General features: G+C 38.6%; 1 protein-coding gene across 1 annotated transcript in view; it reads left to right on the forward strand.

Annotated features, from left to right (window-relative positions):
- Window positions 1-1365: 1365 nt before the first annotated feature.
- Window positions 1366-12843, forward strand: part of LOC139138590 (gamma-aminobutyric acid type B receptor subunit 2-like) — a 39571-nt gene continuing 28093 nt past the window's right edge. The window contains exon 1 of the mRNA XM_070707026.1: window positions 1366-1509. The gene's annotated coding sequence lies outside the window, so the exon portion shown is untranslated. The remainder of the gene's footprint in view (window positions 1510-12843) is intronic.

Below are 12843 nucleotides of genomic sequence, written 5' to 3' on the forward strand. Positions count from 1 at the left end.
GTATTTCATGCACGATATCTAGATGTATCACGCCATCATAGCTGCAACATTGAAATTTTGCAAGGTAGCCCTACATTGTGACAAACATGTTTTAACATTCGTCAACCGCCAAGTTAGCTTGGCATACAGTGTTTACATAACTTGCATGGGTTCCATACGACCTTTGACCTTCTATGCGGGAATGCGGCTTCAAAAATTATCGCCTACTTTCCTAGCGCAGAAAGCTTGAATCTATGGACTCTCTCAAGTTTCCTAATCAAGTACTTTTTTCTTGGAAGATCAAACTTGAGAACGATATTCAAGACGGCTTTTGATGAGAGAGGCGTATAAATTTTATGTGTACAAGTTCTCAAATCCTAATCCAGACTAGAAACAAAAAAAAAGTAAAAATGTTGTCTATAGTTACAACTACGATAGATACAGGATTAAATCAACAATTTAATCTCATTTCTGACCCAGATCCTGAAGAGGACCCTTGGTTACGAATCTTGTACAACTTCTTCCATTGCATTTTGTTGAACCATATATAATTGTGTTTGCAACTATTGTAATAAACAACTTTGACAATGCCGTTTTGTCTTCAGGGCATGTTTCCAGTTTCTTTTGTTCTTGTATGTCTTGTATTGACAGCAACATTAGCAACAAGAAGAAAACAACAACAAGATCAAGAAAACAAACATTGACAAGTAAATCCACATCACTGAGCGCCATACGTGACAAACCTGTGTATATGGATTTGAGCATTCACAGCTTCCCACTTTGTCTACTACTGCTCGTCCTACTCTATGTGTGTTATCTGTAAATAAACGAGGGAAAAATCCTATCTATGAACCTTTGATGGTCGACCAGGAGTCTATCGAAAGTTTGTACAATTTAAGTGGATTAAATATCATCATCTCCATGGCGATAGGAGAGTTTTAGTGATGGAAAAGCGATAAAGAGCCTTATACTGCTTGACGACGGGTGGCTAGAGGACGGCTTGCCACACACAAAGCGTTGTTGAGACCCTCGTTTTCGAAACGCCAGACCGTACGAATACCGCTGACCGAATATGAACCACTTGGACTCGGAACGCATTTGTAATCCGCAACCTGCAGGAAGTGGCGCTCACCTCATGTTTAGAGGCCATAGCAGATTCCATATGCAGGAACATCTCAAATAAACAGATACAATCTATTTTGATAATGTAAAAGCTCTACTAAAACTTAACTCGTTATATATGTGTCTCAAAGTTGGCTGAATACGTGATCCTTTGGTGAGCGAAATATTGCGGAGAATTATTATTTGCGATTTCCGGAGCTCGTTGACAGGAGGTTTATAACAAGACGCCCTCTGTCGACCTGCCCGGACACTAATTTTGATGACATGTGCCTCCGAGGGAAAATATCATTAGGGAAAACAGACGACGGACAACGATAAATCGATGCGGTGCAAAGTTGTAAGTGAATCCGATAAACAGCTGGAAGTACTGCGCGCACAGCACTACACAATCTTCGATGTGTATGCCAGGTAAGACTTCATCAAATCCATCAAATTAATATATCAGCCATTACGCAAACACAACTTAGTGCCGAAGATGTTTTCCTGTCCTCAAACAATGCGCACAAATGTCCACTAATATTTTATGAAAACACGCTTAAAACAGTGGTTCGTCAATATTAAGCGTGTCATGCATTTCATATTTCGAAACAAAGACGTTTTGATTTAACCATACAATTGAAATTTTAGAAAAGGGCAACAGTTAAAGGAATGAGCTTGTAGCATTCAAAAAAGGGACTATGTAAGTAGTGAGCTCGAAAATCAATCAACCGACTTAATTGATGACAAAGGTGGCAGGTGTTATGAATTTCTTGGACGTGTCATCGATTATCAAACAAATTAGCCGAATCCGTTCAGTCGTTAGCGCAATACACGCCACATGAGCACAGAGAAAATGTTGAAAGGTACCGATGTTGTATGATGTTAATGTTTTGGCGGGAAAGCAATACGTTGTGTAAATTACTCATTATTAAGAGGCTCGACTCGATGGACATTGTTTCTGGACGCTCATTATAGCCAGCTTGCTAATTTTACAGTTTGTATGAAAGTATTCCGCCATTCGAGATGCACTTCGTTACTATAAGTTTTTACTATACTTTGCTTGTGAGAAATAAGAGCACCGAAGAAAATACAATAGCGCGCCAATGAATCGGATTCTTATTAGTACTGTAGCAAGTGAGTTATTGAAGGAAGCAGTTCTTAAAACACACAGATTGTCAAAATTTCCCAGGTAAGGATCTGAGTAGTTAAAATTATTAGCATCAGTATAAAAACTCACTTTTCTGAGGATCTCTTGAAGATGATGGTTAGAAAACCGTAAACGTTTCGCATTTCACACGACAACGCTCTTGAAAAGCACATTTATAATTTTAAAACCAACTTTCTGGTAACTGGGAAAAACGTTTATTACCCATGCAATTAAATGTATTATGATAATAACTACACTACAGTAGTAAATTGTACAACGTAATGCACGGACATGTATATTACGCACCAGAATTTTGAGCCTCCGTCCAATTACCCTTTACCTCTCGCCATAAATTATCATGTAAAAATAGAAATATCGTCAATATATATCAAGAAATCTTTCCGGAATAATTTACAGCGGTGAAGACACAGAAGCTAGTTTTCCCACTGAGGGTTACATATTGTAAAACGGAGCGCTTGTCTGTGCACATGTTGCGATAGGGCTTCCATATGACATTTAGATGGTTCAAGTACCAAAATATTTTTTATAAAAAACTGACATGGTGATAGGTAAACAAGCTGAGGTTAGATGCGGTGTATCATCATACGCTGTTAAAAATTGTGTTGCCAAACCACTGCAGCAATAGAGAACAATTTTACGCGGCGGTCACATCGGAGTGGGCATTCTGCACAGCGCCGGACTATCAAGTCATCTATATTCATTGTACTTCAAAGATGATCTATTAGCGTTCAAAGTTCATAGAAACAAAATCTTCTTTGCAATGGACTGTCTTCATTGTTCTACAGTCTTCTTGCGTTGCTACCCACAAGGCCACTGTCATTGAAAAATGTCAATTACTGAGAAACTTCTTTCTTCGTCACACCAAACAGATCACCACCGCTAAGTATTGACGAAATGAAATTTTAGCACGCCACGGGACGTGTCGTTCGGTTAAAATGATGACGTAACTCCGATTGTATCGCTAAATGCCATTCCACGACACCCTGGCGATGGCATTATTACAATTATGAACGACAAATGTAATTTTAGTTTAATTACTTTGAAGAAAACCTATTAATATATATAGATATATACCCGAGGCCTGTTTTTTTGCCCAAGATACTGTAGTCATATTACCTTTGCAAAGAATCAATGTAACGGGTTAAATGTTTCTCCATGATGGCCTCTGAATGTTTCTCTTACAATGACAAGAGATTGACATAAATAACATTTAGTTTAATTAGCGTGTTCGGCTATTCATAGATTCAGTCAAACTCACAGCAATTTCTGATCCTTTTTTGTTATGATCATTTTGTCATATAACCGACATGGGGATAATTTTTTTGTTTCGCTTTGGAAATCGGCAGCTCTTCATGATACGCGGCGTGTATTTATGAAATGATTGCTTTACACTTTTGTCTCTTTAAGACTTGTTATGACTCTATGCCGACATGTGGTTATTTCGTAATAGTTGGAGCCGTTTGTAGCATTTGAGTCGACGCAAGTTTTCCCCCTATGTAGCGGACCTTGCGTGTGGTGTGCATATTGTGCGCAGTTTTCGTGCTCTTCCAAGTCATTGAACCGTCGTGTTTTATGGTGTATCCACAATTATTTTCCTCGGAAACCGTATTCCGGAGTTCTCTTGGGGCATAGTGAGCAGGTCAGTTTTACTGGGCTTGTGTTACGTGGCTAGCAAAAGTTAAAATTGGAAAACGATACGTTGAAAAATACTATCCTGGGGCAATCATACAGAAGGCTTCGTGACTCAGTAAGAGACTGGAAAATGAGATGCTTCCTGAGGTTGCGCAAACTGAATAATTTACCATTTCTTTTACACGGTCTCTACATCGCCAACGTGTTAGATAGGCGTTGTTATCAATCGCCGTTTGAAAGAGCCACAAAGGAAAATGACGCTGTATAGGGTAATGTAATCTAGAAGAATGAAAAGTTATAAAAATAATTTCATCCAACGTTGATGAATTTAAGTAAATGACGTCTTGTCTTCAATTCTTTGGCTTTCGAAGGCTTGTTGAAACATTTCGCCCTCTTGTTTGCTAGCATTTTGCAGTTGAACGAACCGTGATGATAATCATTATCGCCATCGTCATTGTGATGGTGATCTTAATCAACGGAGTCGTAATATCATCATCATCATCATCATCATCATCATCATCATCATCATCATCATCGCATCTCTCTCACCGCTTCTCATCTCTCTCTCTCTCTCTCTCTCTCTCTCTCTCTCTCTCTCTCTCTCTCTCTCTCTCTCTCTCTCTCTCTCTCACTAACATTTTGTAGGATCTCCGGCATTTCGTCGACTCCCATACACATCGTTAGAAAAAAATCACAGAAGAACCAAGATTTACAAGTCATTTGAGTTAAAAAATGGTGTATTTCCTCCTGATATTAGAGTGGTTTGCATTGAACCGTCAGCAAAACGGGACCTAGACATACTGTCTAAACTGAGGAGTTGCCAATACTGTCAGGTGTAACTATCGTCTAAACTAGCGGTAAACAACATCGTCAGATATGCACAAACAACATTCGCAAAAGATGCATTCTGAGCGGGATGTGTGTGGTTGTGTGATGTTGTTTTGACTACTCGTGACCTCCTTCAAGACAAATGTCCGTCATTCTTGATCTGACGCTATGGGAAAAAATTAATTTTAGATTGTCACTAAAGTAAGCCGCCGGAAATGTCTTTTTTACTCCAAGAGCTTCAAAATGAACCCCTACAAGTGGTAGGCAGAAACGTATTGTAAAGAAATTAGAGTCCCAATATCTGTGCCGGAGGCGGATTCTGTGTAGAGACAACGGCCAGGAAAGGATCAGTTCTTAATCTCTCACTCGATTGATATATTCGGGGATCCTTCAGAGGTGGTCCATATTGTGTCCATTTATAATAATGTCGGCAGTGGAAAGAGTGCAATTCAATACAAGTACATAATTATTATAAGATGTTCCAATCCCCGGATGAATGGAAGAATGCACTCCTCCCACAGGGAACTCTGACTGAATAACAGTAAACAAGTAAATTAAAAAAAAACAAAAATAAAAAATAGAAAAGGAGTCAAAAAGGAAAAATAGAATAAACAAAAACAAATAAGTGAACAAAAAACCAAGTAAACAAGCAAACGAGCGAACGACTGACGGATCAATTGTGAGACTAAAAACGGTCAAAAAAGAAAAGAGTAAACAAAAACAAACAAGTAAAAAAAACAAGTAAACAAGCAAACAAATAAAGGACTGACGGATCAATTGTGAGACTTCCATGAAACAAGATTCACCGTGCTATGGCATGGTCTTCCTCTCTATACTTACGTAGAGTAGAATATTACTATTTACTGTTTAGAGGGTCTGCCGAGGCAGTACTCTGACCGTGCATCAAGTTACTGTGCAATGCGGCCGCAGTGTATGTCAATAATGAAACTATATTGACCATATTTCTGAGGCTCAGTGCTACAACTGTCTGAATTTGGCATAAATAATGATCATCGTTTAGGATTGGAGTGCGATAGGGTAATTTTATAAGTTTGAAATAACGACAGAGATGTTAATTTTTTATCAAGAATATTCAGAATCATAACTTATTAATAACGAGGTCTGTAATACAGCTACGCGAATTTTGCATGAAAACTAATCATCGTTCAAGATTCGAGTGCAGTCGGATATTTTTGTAAGACAATAATGACAGAAAATTTAATTTTTTATCAAATGTATTCATAATCATAATTTTTGAAAAATTTTCTTACACTCTTGTTATGATTGATAATGCCTTATGGCCCTGTGGGTCACCCTAGTGATTAAAATTGCATTAAATGCGAACAGACCTACAAAATACTGGCTGGTGTCCTTTTGGAGAGCAGCTTCTCCAGTTTTGCATCTCTGAAACTGAACCACTATCCAAACTACAGGTATCAATTGTGTGCTGGAAATATTCGCTCAACACCAAAACGTAGATGTTCTCGACCATTTAACTAGTAAGAGTAGTTTTGATTCAGCAGACAATATAATTCGCCCTGAATTGACTTATTCATTTGAACAGCAGAAAGCATTGATCGTCACCTACAAATGCGATAATAAGTACACATTGAAAGCATATGCGTCCGGGCCTTACCAAGAAGGCAGTTATCCAACGTTTATAAATGCACAGATATTGCTATTTTATATCAGAAAGAAATTGTTAAAAGTTTCTCATACACTTTCATGTATAGTGGATCAACCATGTATGATTTTCAGTGAAATCAAGTACATTTATGTCAAAATAACCAGCATCTATATAATTTATGCACAGATACTGCTAGTTTTATATTGGAAAAAAGTATTCATAGTTTTCTCATAGACTACTACGTATAGTGAATCAATATTTTAGATGAAATCCAAAAATCAAATTTCTTGTACACTTTTTACCTCTCCCTTCAAGCAAAGTACATACATAAATTATCAAACATAATATTATATAAAAGTATAGATATAGCTAAGTTTTGTAGGGGAAAATTGTTCATGCAGTTTTCTCAATACACTCTCGTGTATTATGATTTGATCTGTATGGACGAAGCACTACATCTCGGCCCCTAATAGTCGCCCAAAATATGTCGACCATTCCCCACAGACATGCATAAAATTCAATGACCCTTTAAAAATTCTTGCGCGAAATATTGCGACCACCCTAAAAAACACCGCCCCCACCCTGTAATTTCCGTCCAGTCCCTTAGCTTATTAACACATCCTATATTTACAGTCAGCATTGTTATTTTTGAAAATTATATTCAAGTCCGGACAAGGATTCATTTTTCAACAATAACAATAGTCATTACACGTGTATGGGCTTTGTTGACAAGCAGAATACTTGGCATACTAACAGGAAAGAGCATTTGATACACAGAACAAGAAAACTAAAAGTATGGCAAAAAGTTCATGAAATGTCCCTTTAATATATTTGCTTGTATTACAACAAAGTCAGCAGTTCTGTCAAGGAAACCGTTATACACACATTTCGAACTTTTGAGTTAGGAGGGGGGATTTAACATTTTAGAAAGGGGTATCAGGGGGAGGGTCATACTTTAGAATGGGGCATTAGGGGGAGGGTCGTATTTACATGGTGGACCACCTCAATTTCCCCCTGCCCACCCCCTCATAATAACTGAAGGCTCCCGAACCCACTTTCGTACTTTTGTGACATTTTAAAAGTGATTGATTTGAAGAAATTTGCAGCCGACTTGCCAAGTACAAGTCTTGGTCTTCATTAATTTGAACAGCTCTAAAATTGCAATCTGTCGTCTGCTCATTGTTTAATATTCTTATGCATTCATGAGGTGACCAACGGCCAATAATGAAGGAAAGAGTGATAACAATAAAGAAAGAGAGACAGCTACGAAGAGGGTTTGGTTGCACCTAGACTGCATCGTATGCTGCGAATCATATTTGGAGGATTCAAAATTCAAATTGGTTATTACACGACAAACACTACTGAGAGGAACGAGCGGCAAGCGATATCTGTTGTGTCGGTGTGGTATTGAAGGCGGACAATCAGTCCGATAAAAACTCAACATTCTAAAGTGCATCGATCGGTGCTCTCAAATATTAAAGCAGCAAATACGTTTTTTCACCTAAAAGTTTCGTGGCAAATGGAGCTGTCGCAATTGTTCTGAGCGATGAAATTTCGATTCTTTTTTGCAAACTTTTTTCTATAATATATCTTTTGGGCCAATAACTTTATGTCAGATCCAAGTAACTCGATACCAAATACACAACTTTTGTGCTCGTAAGTTCCAGCAGCCCTGAGCATCAATTTGGGGGCGTAGGGCAGAGTGGATTTTAAATTGCAAATTTTGCCACTGAGCGCGCTCAGGCGAAACTTAATCTCGATGTAATTGCTCACTGATATTGGTAAAATTCTGTAAGTCGATATCTCCCACAGGCCGTATCGACCGAGACAGTTCAAGATAATGTCAATTGATTACCAAATGATACACTCAAAATCAAAGTCCCTTCGGCATCAATGTTATCATAATGACGGATTATTTTTCCGGCAGTGTGGTTAGGGTGTAATTTTGACAAAAGAGGGCGTACTTTACGGTAATCGTTTCCTGTAAGTATACCTTCAGGCATAAATGAAAGTGTTAATGGGGTTTTACCAATAGGGCCATTTGACATAACAATTCATCCGCGTCCGGTCCTTCTCCGATATGTTTCACTAGAGCCTTGCACGGTGCTGAAAAAAGTATTATTTACAATACTGAGACTATTAATTCTTATGACAAGTCTTCCTAATTATCCTGGTTTAATCCGTTGGCTTTGATGGCCTTACTTAACAACACCTTAGATACCAACGCAAACAGTGACGCGATTGGCGTCTCTGAAGTTGCCCATGCATACCATATATGGTATGATACGTGACATCATTAAAAAATATAATTCATCTGCACTGTGTTCGATTTTCTATGAGTCTTGAAAACATGTGCCACCACGCGTGACAATTTATCTCCGAATCAACGGCAACAAAGGTATGTCACAAGTTCACCTTGGCGTTTCTTCTCATTGGCTACTGTGCTTTTGGTTTGTTGTTGTTTCTGCGTGATCACCCCAGGGGACTACTGCACCCACAATGAATCGATTTAAAAACACGTGGGCGAGATTTTGATCTGTCAAATATGCTTCTTCTTCTCTGTTTCAGCTGAAATTTGAATTGCATTGTTCAAGCTGTTGGTATCCACTTTTTTGCTGGAGTATGCTCTCAATTGTCTCGTCATACTTTCACACATTCTCGGCTATTTTTCACGTCGCTCTTCTTTACTTTCCTCTCTGGTAGAATGGAAACGTCAAACCATTTCTGCTTCACTGCAGATAACAAATGGATTATCGCAATTATATTTACAAGACGGTGAGGGTAAAGGTACTGAGTTGATCTCATTTGTCATGTTCCCCATCAGTAGTTTAAGGTAGTATGCACCTCGAAAGTGAAAGACTTAAACTTTTGTTCAAACTTTCCCAAATGAAACTTTCAACCATTCTCTTACTAAATCAACAATAAAAATCGGGGTTCACAGTGCAAAGTTTGGAACTAGCGAAACAAATTACCCAACATTTTCGATATTTGAAATTCAAAATGGCCGCCATTCCTGTGTTAACTCTATGGAGGAAAATTAAATTTTGGGATTTTCGAAAAACTAAGCCGATTAAAGTTTCTCTTTTGTCAAGAGCTTTAAAATGAGTCCCCACAAATGGTATATCAGCAAAGAATTGTAGAACTTTGAGAGTCCCACTACCTGTGCCGAGGCGCGTTTTACCTTAAAGATAAGAAGCGTTATTGCACTATTAGTGTCTGCTCAATGTTTACCGTCTGTTCACTGGCCATTGCAGGTGAACTGTTGTCCCTCCAAACTCACTGAACGTGACTCACCACCGATATCGAATTCCCCTTATCAAGACAAGGAATTGACCTATTTTAATTACTGTTATCACAAAATATTTTTTACAACGACGATAACGACATCACTGTTGACCGAACATTTGATCACAGAGTACAAAATTGGCTTCAATAACGTCTTGAATTATTACTGTTATCAACTGTTACACCTCGAGCATGAAGATCTTAAAAGTACATCTTGGCACGACGTGTAAATCGCTGAAATGTGGGTTTTTATTTTATTTTTATTGACATCTCACAGCTTGAGTTGGTGCAGTGAAGTACAAAATCGATCAGTAACATTAATAACAGATCTAGACAGACCACTTTTTTTCTAATTGGTTGTTGCGCGTTGTACGTACACACGGGACATCTCGTGATGCTGCAACTTGAGTGCCTGCCAACCACCCCCATCATACTCTCCAGCCATGAAAACAAGAGAGGGAGTGAGTGCGTGCGGAGTGAAGAGTGTATACAAAGCAGGGGTACAAACGTGGGGGGAGGGGCACGATACTGTCAAGTCATGTCATGCCATGCCGGGAAAGGCTAATTATAAACGTTAGTAAAGTTCTCGTGCCTATACTCACAACAACAACAACAACAATACAGAAACGACAAACATGACAACAACAGCAAATATCTTCCATTTTGCGTCAATAACAATACAAGTAATGATGTGAGTTTCCTGTGATCTACAGCTTTGAAATCGGTCGTAACACTGCCACATTTGTCCACCTCGGCACTTCAAAGGTGTACCCCTTTATATCGGAAAGCAAAAAATACAACTTCTTGTGTAGTCCAGTGAGGTTTTCTTTCCGTATCTTCAATATCTCGTGTTTTGAAGAAATGTGTACTCCCTGATTTTTGTATAAATGAATTTGCAGGAGTTTGGTCTCTCGTAGTTAAACATCATCCCGGGTGAAGAGACTTCCATGCCATAGGATGCCGAACTGTTCTTCCGAATTGCTTTCTGAACGCAGTGACGGCTTCTGTCTGACACACAAAATGCCATGACCTATAATCAATTAAAATAATCAATAAGTAATACTCTAAAAATGATGCATCGCTGGCCGGCAAAATGTCACGATGCAATGAATTAAAAAAACCCAAGAATAAAGTGAAACTGATGATGGGGAACAAAACTTTACAATTATCACCAGCTTGATCGATAATGTATGGTTCATTCTAAAGAATCAGAAAAAGAGCGACCAATTTGACTTACTAATTGCAAGGTAATTTGATGCCGCGAAAGAGACTTGTAAAATGTCAGAGTATAAAAAATGTTTAAATGACACGACCACGCTCTCTCTCTCCCCCCCTCTCTCTCCCCTTGTTTCTGTCTGTCTCTCTGATTGGTCTTTACGGTTATCTGCCCGCATTCTGTGCAGGTGTGAACTATGGTACCTTGGTGTTGTGCGTGGGAACGTTAGTTGTTCGCAGGGAAGGTTAATTCGATAGCCAGTATTGCGTATCTTTTTATTGTTCCTGTGCATATTTCAATATCAGATGTAGGTATTGCTAGCAGGCAAAACTTCACATTGGAATTACAATATAAAGAATAATGTGAAATTTACAAAACCCTAACATTATCACCAGGTTGATCAATGAATGTATAGTTGAATCTCAGAATACTAAAACAGACACCGATATGAAGGGACAAAGTCGGCCATTTTTCATGAATTTTGTTTTGATACGAGATACTACTTAATATGTTGTTTGACATGTTGAAAGATAGTGAATGAATGGATGACCATACATATTCGACCCCGGTTTTAGACACGATACATGAAACCATCGCGAAAATGAATTAATGGTCATGACCATTAATTTATTTTTGCGATGGTTTCATTTAATTTGTCTAAAACCGGGGTTCAATACATGCGTGGTCACCCATTCATTCAGTATATTTCAACATGTCAAACAATATCTTGCATCAAACAAAATTCATGAAAAATGGCCAACTTTGTCCCTTTAACATTACCAATTGATCAACGTAATTTTGATGACGTGCACAAGACACGTAAAATGTCAGAACATAAAAGAACATCTAATGGATTTGATCACTCTCTCCCCTCTCTGTCTTACTCTCTGTCTCCTTGTTTTTGTCTGTCTCCCTACTTCTCACTGTCTCCGTCTGACTCTCTGTCTGTATGTCTCCCTGTTCCGTCTTTTTCTCCGTTTATCTCCGTCTGCCTCTGCATGTCTTTGTCTATCTGTCTGTCTGTCTGTCTGCCTCTTCCTTTGTCGTGTCTCTATCTCCGTCTTTCTGTCTGCCTATCACAGTCTTCCTGTCTCTCTCTGTTTCTGTCTGTATGTCTGTCTCCCGTCTCTCTGTCTCTGTCTCCGTATGTCTCTGTATGTCTGTCTCCCTCTCTCTCCCTCTGTCTGTCTGTCTCTGTCTGTCTCTGTCTCTGTCTGCCTCTCTCTCTCTCTCTCTCTCTCTCTCTCTCTCTCTCTCTCTCTCTCTCTCTCTCTCTCTCTCTCTCTCTCTCTCTCTCTCTCTCTCTCTCTCTCTCTCTCTCTCCTCCACACATCTTTAACATACTTATCGCTCTAAGGTTTCAACTTTTGATTCGACACCTTTTCCTAATCTTGATAGTAAAATACTCCTGTAGTCCAAAATATTTACGTGAAAACTCTGCAACTAGACAAAGAACTTTCTTCAATGGTATGCGTGGAACTGCAACGAAACTTACACTCTCGCTGGTCCCGGAGTTGCAAACGAGACGAAATAGTCTAGTTGCGTACCCTTAGTACATGATACATAGTGACAATGAATTAAATGGGACTCCGTGCGACAAAATTTGTGAAAAAACCAAGTTCGTTGCTTCAAAGTAAAATTGACATTGGGTTTAATTCAAAGTTAATGTATTCTACATAGATAATTGTTAACCTTCTGTCAGTGACGATGAAATATTGTAATGAAGATGACATTGTGGGAAGACACTCTGAAAAATTCACTTTCTATATTAATGCTCATCATTCGAGGCGAGGCTTAATGGATGGACAATTCAAATTTACAAGTATGGGACGTTTATGGAAGGGACGGACGATTAGCCCGTATTTAGCCTAGGTGTTAATGTTTATCGTTCGTTCGTTAATTTGATTGACAGTATCACATTGTGTTTTAAATGTCATCTGAATACTTCAAATTTCGTTTTCCCAAAGTGATAATCAAAGGTGTATTAGTGGTATTATTTACTTGTAA

The sequence above is a fragment of the Ptychodera flava genome, chromosome 8 (genome assembly GCF_041260155.1).
Source record: "Ptychodera flava strain L36383 chromosome 8, AS_Pfla_20210202, whole genome shotgun sequence".
Classification (NCBI taxonomy): domain Eukaryota; kingdom Metazoa; phylum Hemichordata; class Enteropneusta; family Ptychoderidae; genus Ptychodera; species Ptychodera flava.